This window comes from Ambystoma mexicanum, chromosome 8 (genome assembly GCF_040938575.1).
Source record: "Ambystoma mexicanum isolate Mex_15411 chromosome 8, UKY_AmexF1_1, whole genome shotgun sequence".
Classification (NCBI taxonomy): domain Eukaryota; kingdom Metazoa; phylum Chordata; class Amphibia; order Caudata; family Ambystomatidae; genus Ambystoma; species Ambystoma mexicanum.
In genome coordinates, this window is record NC_090929.1 from 245,815,428 (window position 1) to 245,832,018 (window position 16,591).

Consider the following 16,591-nt stretch of genomic DNA (forward strand, 5'->3'; position numbering starts at 1 on the left):
TCTATCTACTATGTTAACGGAAACTATCATTGTCCCTTATATGAAGGCCTTTTTAGGTCTTGAGGATAAGATACCAAAAGGCACAATTGGTTTGTTAAAGTTGACTCATACGAAAGGGCGATAGGAGGGTAGCAATATATATATCTGGGTATATTAAGCAATGGTTGAAGACTAAGTTACATATGGTTGCCTTTATGGAAAATATGCTTCACATAGGGAATATGCCTTCTGCTTGTGACTACTGCACTGATTGATCAATTGATTGATTGTTTATTTGTATAGCGCCTATACACAGTGTTTTTCAAGGCCCTTCAAGGAAGGAGGGAACATGGGAGGAATACAGTTACATTCTCACAGGTCCTTGAAACAAATCAGAATGTGAAAATAACTATAATATCATATCAGATAGTACAAGTGCCTGGAACAATAAGGGAGAGGAGAGGGAAGGAAAAAAAAAAAGAGAACAAGACTAGCAGTAACAATACTATGCCCAATGACAATTGTTGCAGTGCATGAATGACAAGAGGAGGGGACGGAGGGGAGGACTGGGGAATGGAGAGTAGGGATATGGAGAGGAATAGAACTAATTACTATCTTAAAATGTCAATGACAATTCAAGGTAGTGCTGGGGAGGGAGTGGGAGGAGACAGCAAGAAGGGAAAGGGGGGAACTGACAAGCTGAGGTCAAGGGCCAAATGATAAGAGTAAGTGCTAAAATATAATTGAAATATGTGGTGGGGCAGAGGAGGGCAAGATGGCTGCAAAAAGCATGCACCTACTATTACTATGCCTGACGATAATTGAGGTGGTGCCAAACTATCACAGGACAAGGGGGGGTAGGAGGGCTTGGGCATGCGGCTGAAAAAGACAGGAGGCAGTGATTACTATGCCATTGAGAGAATTTCTAGAATATTTCCTCCACTCTATATCAATGCATACCCTAGTCCGCACATTTTCCGTTTTTATCTATTAATCAAATTCAATGTGACAGTGGTTTTAACGTCTAAGTGTTGGAGTAACCAATTGTCTTACCGACATATATTTTGTCTGCTATGTGGTAATTTGGTGAACGAGACAGTTTCTCATCTGATTACCGAATGTGAATCTCTTGTCTCACTGCAAATTAAGTTTTTTAAAGGTTATAATAATGCTATTACGATGAATGAAATACCCTCCCTATGGTCGGTTTTTATGCAAGGAAATGACATAAACTTAATATATTTTACTGTATGGTTTTATATGCATGTAGCTGAAATGTTTAAAAGTCTTCAATAGGTCCTGTGTGCCCTTGCTGATTTTATATGTATATTATGTAATACTTTTTGTATATGAATTGTAAGTCATGTGTTATACAAAACCTTGTTGCTATATGTATATCTAATAAACAAATCAAATCAAATCATTTGCCTTGTATAGATCTGAAATTTGGGGCTATGCCAATGCGCAATCCTAAACGAAAGGAGTACATACATCCATGAAAAGCATTCTCCATTGGCCACAGTGTTTGTATATGGAGTGTGATCTGAATCCAAAAGAAGATGAGGCCATTTTAAGGTCAGTAAACTCGATACAGAATTGGGCCAACCCGCCACTGAATAAATATCAGGATGCCTTGACCTATGTTATATGCCTGGATGGGGGATTAAAGATCCCCTGGCTATCACATGTGAGGAACTGTCATGTGATGCTGGGGCTACATGACCTTTGGGACAAGCAGTCCGCACCAAGAAGAGAGCCCATATCCAAGCCCGCATCTAAGCGGCATCTAGCAAATTGGCCTAACTCTTTAAACCTTTCAAATCTGCAAAGAGATGGCCAATCTTGCTACAGTCTCTACCTCTCCTGTCCCTTCCCAGGCCCTCTACACATCCCTGGCTTCTCATTTAATCTCTTAAACTCAGGACATCATATCCTCTATCTCTTCCTCCCCCCGCCCCCTCTACCTCTTGCCGCTCTTCGGCCACTTCTCCTCCCTACTTGTCTGCCTTTCCCCCGTTTTTTCCTGATGAGGTTTCTAGACAAGTCTGATCTATGAAAGACATGTCAAAACAGGTTCATCCTGTTCCTCCAAAACCATCAAGGACCACATTGACACCCTTGCTCCTGCCCTGGCTGACTTCTGCAACCACTCCTTCACCACTGGAGTATTCCCTTCCTACCTGAAGCACTCCCTTATGCACCACCTTCTTAAGAAACCCTCTGCCAACCCTCCTGCCTGGCTAACTATCGCCCAATCTTAATCACTCCTTTCCTGGTCATCTCCCAGCTTAATCTTCACACTGATTCTGTTGGTTGTCCCCATGACCATCAGTCAGGCTTCGGAGCTGCCAGAATCACAGAAACTGCTCTGCTGAACATCCGTGAAGACCTGCTCTCCAACCTTGATTCTAACACCACCTTTGTACCCATCTTACTTGATTTCTCTTCTGCCTTTGAAACGGTCAAACATGCCATCCTGCTCAACCGTCTCCGTGTTAACCTGGCTGTCATTGATCAAGCCCTGGCTTGGCTGACCTCTTTTCTTTGCGATCGACCCTCCCAGGTCCAACTTGTGCCCTTCCTCTCCTTTATCTCTATCTCTACCTGTGGTGTTCCCCAGGGGTCTAACCTCTCTCCCAGGCTGTACAACCAATACCTGGAACTCCTTGCAGACCACTGTGACTCTCTGTCTGCTATCCAGGAGTGGTGTGTCGCCAATGATCTGTGCCTAAATAAAAGTAAGACTGAGATTCTCCTCATCGGTACTCCTGCTCCCTCCTTCCCTGTCACTCTCGGGCCCTCTTCCTGCTCCCATCCGCGAGGCTAAAAAACTTGGGGTCATCTTCGACTCCACACTCTCCTTCTCTCCTCACATCTCTGATATCTCTAAGATATCACACTACCAGATGCACCTTCTCAGAGGTATTCTTCATTTCCTATGCTTCCCCCAGAAGCTCACTGTCTCCAGAGCCCTGGTTCTCTTTAGACTACACTACTGCAACAGCCTATTTCTAAATCTGCCTGCTTCTACTATCCGCCCTCTGCAACTGATCCAAAACAGGACTGCAAAACTTGTCCTTGGCTCAAGCCGATGGATCGCATCTCTCCAGGACTGAAATCGCTACACTGGCTCCCCTTGGCGGTGAGGATTAAGATAAAAATCTGTGGCATTGTCCATAAGGCCTTCTCGGGCATGGAGCCGCAATACCTTCAACTCTCTCTTCCTAAATATCTTCATTCTCGAGCTCTTTGCTCATCCACCTCCAACTCCCTCAGGGTCAATCACTTCGAGATGGGGGCAGATCTATTTCTTCGTCTGGGGCCTCTCTCTGGAAAAGCCCCCCTACCTCTCTGAAACTTGAGGAGAACCATCTCCAGATCCGTAAGCACGTCAAGACCTTCCTCTTGGCTTCTGCTTTCTCTCCTCTGCTCCCTTGCTGATCTCCTGGCTGAAACTGCACTGGTTTACCTGGTTACCCTCTGATCTCGGGCCCAGGTCCCCCCTTGCCAGTTTCACACCTGCATTTGGAAACCCTGCTCTCGGGGACTGTTTCTGTATGCCTACAGCCCCCTACCAGCACTTCATGCCTGATGTCTACCCCTACCCTTGCACTTGCTACCAGCTGGCTGCACATGCCACCAGCTGGCCGCACATTTTATTTATTGTCTTATTATTTATCTATTTATTTATTACGGTTATCTTATGTACTGCACTTCCCAGGTTCTCCCCTGCCCTGCCCTTGCGCGATCTCAATTTCACCTGGCCTAGTAAGATCACTGTCTCTGTCTTCCCTCTGTTCCCCCTCCCTTTGCCTCGTTGCACCTTGAAACACTTGTGTATAGGTGCGTTATAAATGCCATATCATATCATATCTCAAATTACAAACACAAGATTGTCACCTCTGTTTCGTTGCGCAGCAAAGGGTAGTCTCACTCCTTCACTTACTCATCAACGGAGAGGCTTCTTGGCTGAAATTAAGCATTATAAAAATGGTAACGTCCCCAATCAAACTGCTCAAACAAATAAAACAGTACGGTTCTACGTCCCTTTAGGGTGAACTATCACAACTCCTACCACATCCTCCGAGGAGGAAGAGGAAGAGGAGCAAGGGCCAGACAAGGGGAGAAATGTAAACAAGCGGCAAACCCGCTCCAGCCTCAAGAATCTACCAACCAAATCCATTCTCCGAACTTAGTCTGCAACTTATCAAGTAAAGTTTTGTCTTCTGCTGAGCTGTACCTGTTGAATAAAGTTCTTTCATTTGCACCTAGTTGTCATTCTGATCTAATCCTTGTCAATTAAGCTACCCCTCTCACCCAACCACACGGCCACCGTGCACCTCATTTATCGACCACCAGGACCCATCGCATCTTTCACAGAGGACATTGCATCACTTATATCCATAAACACCAAACCTAACTCGCAAACCATCCTACTTGGGGACTTTAACCTCGGTCTCAATGATCCTAAAGACACCAATGCCCTTGACTTAGCCAATTCATTATCTGATTTGGGTCACACGCACATCATCCACGAATCTACCCATATTAAAGGTAGAACTCTAGACTGGCTCTCTCACAGCAACTGCTCCATTGACCTCCTATCCAATGACCCATGCATCTGGTCAGACCACCACAAACTAACCTTTGCTATCAAAGCTAACACTACTCACTCAGCGCCCACCATCGCCCCTGCCATCCGCACGAGAAATAAGAAAGACATTACTCCCGACAAACTCCTACCTATACTACTCCCCATATTGAATAACATTGATTCAGATGCAGACCCTACAGCTCTAGTGGACACCTACAACCAGGCTATACTTAAAGCTCTGGATTCCATTGCCCCGCTAAAACTGCGGAAACCGAAACCACAGCGTCACCTTAACACATGGTTCACGCCTCAGTTAAGAGAACTACGTAAAGCCAAAAGAACCGCTGAGGCACTTTGGAAAAAACATCCCACAGCACCAAACAAATTTGAACTAACCCTAGTATCCTCTAGCTACAAAGAAGCCATACTCCTAGCCAAAAAAGACTCCTATAACAAAAGGATTACACAAGCGGAATCCAATACTAAAGAACTCTTCAAAATACTCAAAGAATTAGAATCCCCTATTGCCCCGACTGACAAAGGTATTACTGACGCATTATGGTGCAGCAACATCCAGAAAGCCTTATTAGATAAAATAGCTTGTCTACAATCCAAAATTAACGCAAAAAAATCTGTGCTATCTGCAGACCCTAACCACAAACAACTGCCTAACATACCTCCAACCCTCCAAACGACTTGTAAACCTTTCAGCTTCTCACCCCTTTCAACGTGGGAAGTAGAAAACATCATCAGGAAACTGAAACCTTCAAACTGCCAAGGCGATGCCTGCCCTGCCCCGATTGTTAAAGCAGCTGCACACGATCTTGCGCCATTCATTACCAATCTCATCAATGCCTCTTTCAAATCTGGAATAGTTCCTGACAATCTTAAAGACGCTTGGGTCATTCCACTCCTCAAAAAACCTACGCTTGACCCAGCTAACCCGTCTAATTACAGACCAATAACGACGGTACCTTTCTTATTAAAAATACTGGACAGAGCAGCCTACCTACAAATACAGGCTTATCTAGAAGCCAACAACCTCTTAGGGCTCAGGCAATCAGGCTTCCGACCAAGACACGGTACGGAAACTGCACTTATTGACCTTACCACCCAGATCCAAACCTTGAAAGACCATGGCAAACTTGCACTCCTTTTATTGCTTGACTTGTCAGCAGCGTTTGATTTGGTTAATCATCAAACACTCTGCCAACACCTGAAATCTGCAGCCCACTTCTCAGATGCAGCCACGGCATGGATCAGTTCCTTCCTGGCGAACAGAACCATGAGGGTCTTCTCTCCCACAGATTCCGCCGAGCCGGCCCCAGTACCTTGTGGTGTCCCACAAGGCTCATGCGTGTCCCCGACACTTTATAATATATTCACGAAACCCCTCTTCGATATCCTAGACTATCTGGGTGTCACGTATACCAACTACGCGGACGACACCCAGATACTCTTTCCTATCACGGGTGACTACGAAATAGACAGTACGACCCTCAATGAAATCTACTCAGTTATACAAGCATGGATGGCACACCATGGCTTGTGTCTCAATGACGATAAAACCGAGCTGATTATCTTGGGCACTCATGCCAAACTTAAAAATCTCAATCCCTCATTCAAAGCATTTACCATTGATGGCAATCTCATCTCAGTCTCTAATAACACTAAAACCCTTGGTATTTACATTGATGCTACCTTATCCCTCTCTAAACAAACCAACGCAGTAGTGTCATCAGCTGCTTACACTTGCAAGCTTATCACTGCATGCAGACCATTCATCTCCGCACCCAACTGTATCACTCTAGCGAGAGCTCTAGTCCTTTCCAAAATAGACTACTGTAACGCCCTTTACTTGGGCACCAGCCATAAAAATATTAATAAACTACAAGTAGTCCAAAACAATGCTATCAGAGCTGCCTTGAACATCCCCAAAAAAGCACACATATCTGAGACCAGACGTAACCTACGCTGGCTCCCTGTCAAGCACAGAATATCCCTGAAAACGCTTGCCCTCACTCACAAAGTCAGGGCTAACCTTGCTCCAGCATACCTCACTAACCACTTCACACCACACTCCGCCTTGAGACCTCTTAGAGCAGCCCAAACTAACACCTTGACCATACCGAGATTTAAACTCCTCAACTCGGGTGGAACTAGCTTCCCGGTACAAGCATCCAAACTATGGAACACCATCCCCCCACATCTACGCGCAGAACCGTCATTCAACCGGTTCAAATATAGCACGAAATGTTGGCTCCATAACACGGACTCCTGACAGTTTAACCTCCGCGCATGCACTTGTTTATTATGCCAGCTCCTACCTGTAACTACTTTGGAACTTGGCCGACTGTATTGTTTTGATTGCATACTGTATTGTTTTGATTGCATACCCTTGTAACTGTATCCTTCCTGTAACTGTAACGTAACTCTGTTTAACCCTGTAACCAGCTCTACCTTACGCGCCCATATGCCCCAGGGCCTGGCTGCGCTTTACAAATAAACTAAATACAAATACAAATTGATTTCCAAATTGACTTATTCAAGTTTATTCGTAAGCTTAGATTAAAAAAAGTTCTTTCATAATCAAGTGACAACTTATACTCCCAAAGCAGTACGACTGACACTGAGTTGACTAACCATAGCAGATATAGAAGACACACGACTACTCATGTCACTTAATGAGGACACTCTACTTACTTCTATCACTTTACAACAGGACCTGGGTATTCACCAACATAATTTGAAATTGGTAGAACACAAACTTAAATCCAAATTTGTACCAGCAAGTTCAAATGAAAGTGTTATCGACACTTTCTATCAGGCATTACTGCAAGACATTTACAAACAAATCCTCAGTCCTTGTCCATCAAATCCAATCTCACTTCCCCCAAAAAGATTGCTCTTAAAAGCCTTGTCCAAGATGCGAGCATTATTATCAAAGAGGTTGATAAAGGCAGTAATATTGTGATTCTGAATACTGCAGACTATATAACCATGGCCGTTGAACATCTTACTACTCCAGGTTGCTATCAATTATTACCTGGCAATCCTACTCAAGACACAGTTACTCAATTCAAAATTCTGAAACAGGACTGGCATTCACGTGGGACTCTCACAGATGATGAAAAATTGTTTCTTTTTCGACCCATTCCAGTTATCCCCACAATGTATTTTCTTCCCAAGATACACAAGGACTATACTACGTTACCCCAGGTTTGACCAATCATGAGTGGCTTAGGATGGGCCACTGAGGGACTCTCCCAATACATTGATACTGCAATAAAGGACATTGTACCACACTACCTGCTTACTTGCGTGATTCTACTCAAGCACTGCAGATCTTACACAATTTAGAATGGTGTCCTAATTTCCCTTTGGTCAGTTTTGATGTTAAAGCATTATATACTTCAATCCAACATCATTTAGCTCTACAAACCATCGACTTTACCATCCGCAAACACTCAGATTCACATAGTCAACATGTCCAAATGATCAAAGACTTTTTTACAATTCACCCTAGCTCACAATCAGTTTCTTTTCAACCACCAATGCTTCTTGCAAACAAAAGGAGTGGCCATGGGTGCAAAATATGCCCAATCCCTGGCCAACCTTTTTATGGGTTTCTTTGAAGAAAAATACATTTGCACTGATCATCAATTCAAGCAGAAACGTGTGGTTTGGAAATGTTATATTGATGACGTCCTCGTTATTTGGAACGGGACGCAATCCAAATTTGAAGAATTTTCCAATTATCTCAATTTCAACGATTTTGGTATCGAGTTTTCCGGACATGTGAGTCCTAACTCATTAGAATTTCTTGATCTTCAGATCAACATTATGGATGGTATGCTACAGACACAAACTTTTCGTAAAACTACTGCTGTCAATGCCATGCTTTTTGCCTCTAGCTGCCATAGGAGATCTGTTATTTCTAACATCCCATTTGGGGAGTTCTACCGTGCCCGACGTAATTGCAGTACGGATATGGCTTTTGAACAAGAATGTATCATGATCAAGCAGAGGTTTTTGGAACAAGGCTACACAGAATATTCCATCAAAAAAGGGCTAGAGTGCATTAAGCAAATGACCCGAGACTAGATCTTGGTTACTCACAAAGCATCAAACAGCAACCAATCTGACAACGTACAGTTTATTACCAAGTATTCACACAATAACAACATGCTTTACCAACTATTGAACAAGCATTGGCATCTTCTGTGTCTTGACTCTGATTTGCAGCCATACATCTCCAAAACACCTAAACTTATTTTTACTCGCAATAAAACTTTGCGTAATCAACTTTGCCCCTCGTTCCTTCAACCAAAGCCTGCTCATAAACAGTCTTTGACATGGCTTCAGCCTAAACCTGTGGGTTTTTTCAAGTGTGGCTCATGCAATTTTGCAAATTTTCAATGAATCAGAATGTCTTTAGTTGCCACCAAGGTCTCACAATACAGATTTCTGATTTTATCAACTGCAAATCTAAATATATAGTGTATGCTATATTATGCGTATGCTGAAAGGTATATGTTGCTCCACCATCAGAGAGCTGCGAGTTCTCATTCGTGAGCATTTTGCTCACCTGAAAGGCCAAGATCCCAAACTGCCATTTGCCATGCATTGGCAACAACATCACCAATTGGACTCAATAAATGATCTCAAGTTCATCGGACTAACACAAGCTCATGCTAATCCGAGAGGCGGTGATCGTCAACTACTACTACGCCAGCTCGAGGTACGGACCATTGCTAAACTTTGTTGCACCAGTCTGGGACTTAACACAGATACAGAACTTAATGTATTCCTTTAATGTGTTCCGCTAGTGTTGGTTCATATTTTCTCCATTTGCAGCCTACTCTACTACCTGTCTTCACACTTAGCTTTTTCGTGGCCATTCATGACCAAGTATTTTTTTATGTTCTTCTTTCCATAATATTTCTGCAGGCAGCTCTTTTCATTTTTATGTCACACTTTCTCTGCAGGGGGGTGTCACATCTCAGTTGTCCATCCAGCTGGTTTTTTTCTTTCCTCCTTCACAGCCCTGTGTCTCACAACAACCTACATATACATTTGTCTCAATATTTCTTTGCTTGTGCCCATTAACTGACAGTTGGCATACTCATGTTATCCTAAACACTTCACCCTTCACTAAAAAGTGCAACATTAGAGAAATCTTTCCCCTTGTTCTCGGGCTGCATACACAGTGTGGTCTTATATATGTACCTTTGAAGATATGGATGCAGCGTATTGAGAAAACGCTGCATATTAGATGAAAGTGAGCTATCAATATTGTACACCTATTGCATGTTTATATCATACTGTAGTACCATTGGACCTATCACACGCATGTGATTTAATCACGTGACGTGCCGTTAGGTCTGTTCCTTTAATACGCGGAAGCAATGAACTGCGCATTTTCAAACTGTGCACACCCGGGAACAGAGCTTCGCAGGGGATCTAACCCCAGTACTCTCAGGTATGGACCTTCTTTTGCGTGGACGCGGCACACCAGCAAGCTCGTTCGATTTAGACACTTGGTTGCTTGCACAGATCTCGTCATAGCTTACCTCTTTACTAATTGCAGCGTTCACTTGAAAACCACATTGGGAAATGACCCAGTATATTACACTCGCATGACTGATGCTTAAGGTAAATCCCCAAATACAGCTAATGCACCCAATATCAGCTATAATTCATATTGTGACACATACGTTTTGATTCTCTTTATTGACTGTGTTCTGTTCGAGCAGTTCCTTGTTACACAGTATATACACAGTATACAACTGCTGAATAGGCAATCTATGAATTTACCCCCATTTGCATCACTACAATGGGCTGCACAATCTGAATTCTTGATGATTTATCTTGCCCCAATAACACGGTAATTTAATATCCTTCTCGAATATTCTGAACTCCTCCTATAACTCTTTGGGGAATATGGTACCCACGGAACTCGGCAGTCAAGGGATGGACAGCTTGGAATTTGGCACAACACTCTGTCTTTTCTTATTTGAGAATCAACCTCTGTCACAAAATGAGCATTACATGAAGTTGGTTCACTATACTTGTATATCACCACATTATGGGCCTCATCACGACTTGGGCGGTAACGCCGGCACTAATAGCTATCTGCCCTACCGCCAAACTCCCCGGCGCTAATAGCGAGTTCGGCGGTAATGTTAATCCCCATTCCCCATTGAGCCCATTCGGGAATGCCCCATTCCCCATTGGGCTCAATGGGGAAATTTTGTGCTAATACCGCTGGCGGATTTCCCGCCGGTGGTATGAGCGCAAATTTTCGGTGAATTTCCCCCCACCTCAGAGCTGGGGCGAAATCCGCCGAAGTCCTGATTTGGCCGACCCTTAAATCCAGCGGTAATAGCGCTACCGCCGGATTTAAGGGTTACCGCCAAAGTCGTGATGAGGCCCTATGTCTTTTAAATGTTGGCTCTAGAGACTCTAAAGGTTAATTTACCAAGCAGGAACTAAGGCCATGTGACATAGCTTGTACCATGTATAGCACTATGATATCCGGCACAACATGTGTTAAGACTGTACTATGAGTAACACCACTGCATTTAGTTCATTGTCTGTTTTCTATGTTTTGTTCCCCTTTTATGGTTGCAATATTGGATACTTCATCTTTGGACTCTGGCTGTTGAATGTCCAATTTCCAATGGTAACACCTTCTTTAATTTTATATTGCCAACATGCTACTTTATTATTTGTGTTTTATGGGTTCCATCCATATGCATTCTCCTTGTTTTTGCTTTCTCCTAATGGGCCCTGGCCCTATCCCTTCCTTTGTTGTCCATATTTTGATGCAAATCTTTCTCCAATTTGACTTTTGTGTTCTTTGATCCATATGTATGACCTGCAAATGATGCTATGTGACTTTTATTTCACATTATCAACAGTTTTGCCTTGAAATGGACCCGTTGTTTAGGGTCGAAACACGTGTCGGCAGTTCTGTTTTATACTTGACCATAAAACTTTTTCAAATAGCCCTCAGGCTGATGATTTTCTTGTATCACACAATTCGTCACATTGTTCTTCAATTTTGACATTGATTTGGTTTATCTCTGTACTAGCTTACCCATGTTTTGGGCTGCGCAATGAAACAGAGGTGACAATCTTGTGTTTGCAATTGTATAAAATTAGCAGTTTTGAGGTAACTCCTAGTCCCTCGCACGTGCAGCAACGCTACTTTTCCTCTGCTGTTTCCTGGTTATCGATTGTTGTATTGCATTTTCTTTTTCAACTAACCTTTAGTCTCAGTGCCTCTGACATACGGCATACCTCAATCCAGTTACCATATGTCAAATTAAGCTGAGGAAAATGGAAAGTTCTTGTGTTCCCCTTGGCCAGGGGATGGCAGATTTGTTTTGTAAAAATGTAACATGTCTATGAGTACTACTTAGATATTTTTGGCCCTCTTAGCGCACCAGCGCTGTATTTGAAACATTGGATTGGGTGCCTCAAAGTACAGAAGCACACAAGCCACTGGAAAACATCCTCCAGTGCCAGTTACCTCTTATTTGGTGCAGAAGAGGAGATGCTAGTGCATTTTATGTTTATTTGTGAGGGGCTCAAATCACTCAGAGTGCGGATTGGACTTCTTCATTGTAGACAGCGTGAGCCAGAGCATCCCACCAAATCTATCCAATAGAATTATGAAGGAACAGCAACAAGGTCAAGGGCATTGCTACAGCCTCTGAAACACCATATCCCAGTTACCTGATTAGTTCTCCTCCTTACTCACCCTCCTGCAAATGTTCGCTCTCCGTCTCCTCTCTTGCAGCGAGCAAGCTCTAGGTAGAAAAAACTGCACAGCACAACTTTGGGAAAACTGAATTTCTCCTTTTTAATTCTCTTTTGCTACTGTACTTGCCAGTGGGGTCCTTGGTACACAGCCCAATCTCCTCAAATTATAGTGTGGGCATGTACCTCACGTTTGGCTGCAGTTTTCTTCCTCTGAGCAATCTTTCATTTTGCAAAAATTAGACACTGTGGGATTCTTGGTATCTCACCCTTGATGAGCTAATCTAGTGTCTCTGTGAGTGTCAGCAGAACGTCAATGCTACTGTGAGCTGTGGCCTTTCAAACATCGAATAATAACTTCTGTCTGGTCAGCCCTGGGCCTACTAAAGTGTGGCCAATTGTTGTTCTTTTATATGTCTAACCCTTTAAACTTATTGCACTTCTTATTTACTCATAACCCTACCTCTACTTACCTCAATATAATACTCTAGCTGTATTGGGCATAATATGTTAAATGAAATATATATATTGAATTAAACCGATAAACAACAACTCTGTTCCATCTATATTACTAAAACAAATTAACAAACAATATACAAAAATTACTGTTGCCGGATGTGTACTTTCATCGCAGCAGCCATGCTTACCTAACCCTAGTTACCTACTATTTAAAGACACATATAAATTCAATGTTTTTATGCAAGTGCTTCCCTGCGCAGCACCCTGCTCCCTGATGCGTGGCACACTATGTGTAATATAGGTGTGATATACATGCGTCATGACCTCTCCCTAAACATTACTTTTGGCATTGGTGCGTTAGTTCTTCAGCTTGTATCTGTGCCCCCTTGTGAGCATTGGGGATCTGCATATTCACAGGCCCAAGAACGACAACAAGCTGCCTATAATATCCACACAGTACCACATACATTTTCATTTGGACAGTCCTTCACGGATTGCTTACCCACCTAGGAAGAAAAGATGGTTTTCAAATGGTATGGCCCCTATCAAGTGTTTGAAAAGAGAGGTCCTCTAAAATATCTAATTTCCTAGCCTGATAGGAAACCAAAAGAACAACTTTATCACTTCAACTTGCTTAAAGAGTAGAGAACAGACCCCAAACAGAGTGATAGTGTCACCTTGGCCGCTCTCCTGACAGACAGTCATAGGGAAGACTCATGGTTTCCCAACAAGCAGATGTCAAAGAGCTGTTAGCACAGTTTTCTGAAATTGTTTCCTGACAACCCCAAAAGGTTACTGATTTTTTCTCCTTATATTCCGGTACTGGTAGGGAAAACTGTGAACCTAAAGCCCTACAGAACTCAGGAAGCCCAGAAGAAGTTATTTAAAACAGAACTGGAGGCAATGCTCAAGGTGGATATTATCGAGCCCTCTCAAAGTCCCTGGACATTGCTTATCGTGTTAGTCGCTAAACCCAATCATATCTGGCGGTTTTGCATAGACTTTAGAAAGCTCAATTCAATCTCAGTATTTGACAACTACCTTATGCTAAAGATTGATGATCTAATTGAGAAATTAGGAACCAACATATGCATGTGCACCCTAGATCTAACTAAGGCTATTTGCAAGTCCCATTAAATCCATCAGACTGAGAAAAATAGCCTTCTCCAATACGCACGGCCTGTTCCAAATACTTTAAAACTGAAAAAAAGAGAATCATAAACCCACCCTAAAAGGGAAAGCAGTAGAGTTGGAAGAGAACAGAATTTCTGTTGCTAAATGTGAATTACCTAAATCGCCAAGTGAGAATACTAACTAATCCTGAAACAGAGAGAAAGTGACCTGTACAAAAGTTTGAAACACATTTCAAAGAAAGTGAGTAAGGCTGGATAGCCTTTATGGTAAATAACTTACAAGGAAATACAGCATTATCCTGAAAGGAGGGAAGGTTAACCCTGAGTATGAAGTGAATATATGGGATATAAGAAAGACAGAAGACAAGGAGCAGAAGGTCCATGAAGCCTTCATGAAAAACAACTGGCAAAAACCACCAGACTCAACAAAGGTTTTTGTACCAAAGAAAAGGAGCAGCAAGAGCCTTTTGAGAGAGTTGCATTAGTTAATATGAGGAACCCTGAAAGACTATTTGAAAATTGCATATGAAAATGGAGTTTAAAGACTAAGGGCCTAATCAGGAGTCTGGCAGTATCTCAGGTGTAATCCTGCCGGGATACCGCCAGTGCAAATTGCATTACCACTACTTGGTTCTGTGCTATTAGCACTGGATAACAAGTAGTGGGTGGGCGGTTATTGCCCATTACCCATTGGGTCCAAAGTGCCCAATGGGGTTGTCGAGGCACTATTACTGCCAGCGGTATTTGCGCCAGCAGAAAAAGCACAAAAAAGGATGAAAATGGCCGGTAAGTGGTCATTTCTACCCCCAGCTTTTTTGCTAGAGATAAAACTCCAACTTAATGCCTAACTTGAGATTCGGCCAGCACTTAAATGCACCACTAATAGCGTTACTCTGCCGCCCACTCATGATGAGGCCCTAAAAGAAGCAGTGCAAGTAGCACCAGCAAGGAGAACGCAAACATTCTCCATACCTTATTGTTTTTTGTTCATCTTAGTGATAGGGTCAGATAGTATTTGTTTTTGGACGTGGACTCACTCTTATTGGACATTACGAGATGACAGAAAAGTACCTTATTTAGTAAAAAAAGATAGAGAATACCCCATAGTGATTGGGGTAGTCATATTTTCACACTATCATGGAATAAAGTAATTCTAAAGATGCCCTCCGAGAGTCTGCCTTCTTTTTCTGATCTGCCTCAGTACTCTACCGGAAAGTTGATCTTTCCTTGTTGGATTTCAGTGGAAAGTTTGACCAGCAAATCATTGTCTGTAAAACATTGTAGAACAGGTTGGATTGCCCCTAAAATGCTCAGCTTCATTCCTGTATACTGTGTGGGGTTTGTTTGGCTGTCCAGTTGGGAGTGGAAAGGTGAGGCAGTGGTTTTGGTGGATGGCTGGCCTCTTTTTGGTGAGTTTAGGAGAGGAGTATAAATGTTTTTTTGTGGGGATTTGTTAGTATTTAGCTGTATCTTCTTTATCCCTGTTTTATCCTGTTTTGCCTGTTTATACGGGTTCTTTATGCTCCCAATATAAACCTCCATGTTTCTCTTACTCCCTTTTAATTAAAAAATGTAAAACAACTGAAAATCCTCCAATTGTACTTAGCATTGTTGCCTTTGTGTCACCCAAAATTTTAAACAGCCACATATAATTCCTAACCCGCTTTACTTTCCTGTATTGTCAGGGAATCCTTTGTGGATAAACCTAAGAAGGTTTCCTTGCTTTGCTTAGTCATCTTTTCTACTGTTGTGTGTTTTGAAGATGCTTTCACATCACATAAGTCTTGCGAGAATTCTGTTTTTCTCTTTCTCACTTGTTTTATGTTTTACAGATTGATGCCTTAGGCCCATAAGGCACCTTAGGCACATTTGTCTTTGTACATTGAGACCTGAGGTGACATGTTGTCTTACTTGGGGGAAGTTCCAGAGGAGAGAATGATGAGGAGGACTACATTTCAAACTCTTTATCAGAGACTGATGGAGTCAACAAGCAGTGGGAGACTGGAGGCGGGGTAGATGCATGTTGAAATTAAGCATGAAGTGTCAGAGAGGAGGGGATGAGGAGGAGGAGTCAGAGGTTGATGAAGTAGAGGGTGTGGTTGAGGAGGGTGATACGGTGGAAGAGGGGGGTCAGATGCAAAATGTGGAAGGTGAGTTGGATCATGAGGTGGAAATAGATGTGGATACCAATCTGGGCAAGTTTGAGTTAGAGGCAGAGTCATGTGTGAATTACCAGTGAAAGGCCAGCAGTTAATGTGACCTTTGAGTTGTTGGGAAGAAGGATGAGATATTCCAAGAGCAACAGAGGCACAGGTGGAGAAGAGGAGAGGAGGGTGTAGTGTTGTGGGAGACTGAAGAATGCCAATCAGAGTAGCCAGAGATCATCTTCCAGCAAATAGCTCACGGGAGGTAGACTGTAACCACTGCACCAAAGCCTTCCGTGGAAAAAGGGGGCAAGGTAAGCTCAGGTTTTCCTCATGAGGGTGACAGAAGGTATGTCCAGCCATGACATCACCACTTATCTGGTCATGAGTGTGGAATTACCTGTGTTCATTGGAGGGTGTGACTGTCGGGGAGTAGACAGACAGTGTAATATGCAACCTCTATCACAAGAGACTTCACCTGGATAACAAAAGAGTGTCCTGTGTAACTCCTTGAT